Consider the following 1,853-nt stretch of genomic DNA (forward strand, 5'->3'; position numbering starts at 1 on the left):
TTGCTATGTGGGTTTTGTTCATATAAAACATCAGAGGAGAGCACTGTGTGTCTGTTGATCACCTTTAATGCTGAAACTAGAACACACACACAGACCGGATGCCACAACTTCTACACATCCACAACATAACACTGCCCTCTAGCGGGACATAGCATCAATACTCACAGACTTGAGTTACTTTAATTACCTATATGCAGCCGCATATACATCCCCCCTTTTAGGACAGTTAAGAGGAAATACAAAACAAAAACAATACTTACTCACCACATATAATAAACAAGTTTTACCACTCGCTTAATATACAGCTTGAGACAACTGCAATAATAAACATCACCTGGATATATGTTTGTTATATCTTTAACCAAAACACTCAGAACACAAGCATAACTTTCTTTTCTTCTTAGTGCATTTCAAAATCACAGAATCTAATTGGCCTTTTTACAAGCCTCCCACTCCTAGTACGATTTCCTTGCTCAGTGTTCTCAACTACTGTAGTTTGATCTTGCACATTGTCTTTCTGCACAGTCCCTTCTGTGTCATCTCCTTCAACTTCCTCCACAACACCTGTTAGATCTTGGTCTTTGCTTGTTCGCAAGTGTCTCCTGTTCCTTCTGTATGTCTGACCTGAATCTGTCACAATGTTGTAGGAACGAGGCTCCGGCCTTTGTTCTGTCACCACCGCCGGCTTCCAACCCTGTGGTGTTTCCACTCTGACGAGCGATCCCGGCTGAATCACAGACAGAGGTTTGGCATGTTGGTTGTAGTAATGTGTTTGCCTCTGCTGTTGCTGAACCATCTTTTTTTTACAACTTTAGGATGCTTAGGTTTCAGGGCCACACTGGCTATTGGAAGAGTGCTCCGTAAAACCCGGCCCATGAGCAGTTCAGCTGGTGAGTATCCAAGACCCGTCCCCGGAGTGTTTCTCAGTGATAAGAGTGCGAGATGTGGATCCATCTGAGCTTGCTCAGCTTTCTTTAGCATAAGCTTGATTGTTTTTATGGACCGCTCTGCCATCCCATTAGACTGTGGGTAACCTGGGCTTGAATATTTCCAGTTTATGCCCCAGTGTTTTGCAAACTGACACACCTCTGCACAAGCAAATGGCACATGATCGCTTATGATCTCCTTAGGTATGCCATGCCTAGCGAATATACACTCACCTAAAGGATTATTAGGAACACCTGTTCGATTTCTCATTAATGCAATTATCTAATCAACCAATCACATGGCAGTTGCTTCAAAGCATTTAGGGGTGTGGTCCTGGTCAAGACAATCTCCTGAACTCCAAACTGAATGTCAGAATGGGAAAGAAAGGTGATTTAAGCAATTTTGAGCGTGGCATGGTTGTTGGTGCCAGACGGGCCGGTCTGAGTATTTCACAATCTGCTCAGTTACTGGGATTTTCACGCACAACCATTTCTAGGGTTTACAAAGAATGGTGTGAAAAGGGAAAAACATCCAGTATGCGGCAGTCCTGTGGGCGAAAATGCCTTGTTGATGCTAGAGGTCAGAGGAGAATGGGCCGACTGATTCAAGCTGATAGAAGAGCAACTTTGACTGAAATAACCACTCGTTACAACCGAGGTATGCAGCAAAGCATTTGTGAAGCCACAACACGCACAACCTTGAGGCGGATGGGCTACAACAGCAGAAGACCCCACCGGGTACCACTCATCTCCACTACAATTAGGAAAAAGAGGCTACAATTTGCACGAGCTCACCAAAATTGGACAGTTGAAGACTGGAAAAATGTTGCCTGGTCTGATGAGTCTCGATTTCTGTTGAGACATTCAGATGGTAGAGTCAGAATTTGGTGTTAACAGAATGAGAACATGGATCCATCATGCCTTGTT

General features: G+C 43.9%; 1 protein-coding gene across 1 annotated transcript in view; it reads right to left on the reverse strand.

Moving 5' to 3' along the window:
• LOC311283492 (dynein light chain roadblock-type 2-like) overlaps positions 1 to 46 on the reverse strand; it is a 2,150-nt gene extending 2,104 nt beyond the window's left edge. The window contains exon 1 of the mRNA XM_084397923.1: positions 1 to 46. This exon is cut by the window's left edge and continues 162 nt beyond it. The gene's annotated coding sequence lies outside the window, so the exon portion shown is untranslated.
• Positions 47 to 1,853: the final 1,807 nt, after the last annotated feature.

The sequence above is a fragment of the Rutilus rutilus genome, assembly GCF_951802725.1.
Source record: "Rutilus rutilus genome assembly, chromosome: 23".
Classification (NCBI taxonomy): Eukaryota; Metazoa; Chordata; class Actinopteri; order Cypriniformes; family Leuciscidae; genus Rutilus; species Rutilus rutilus.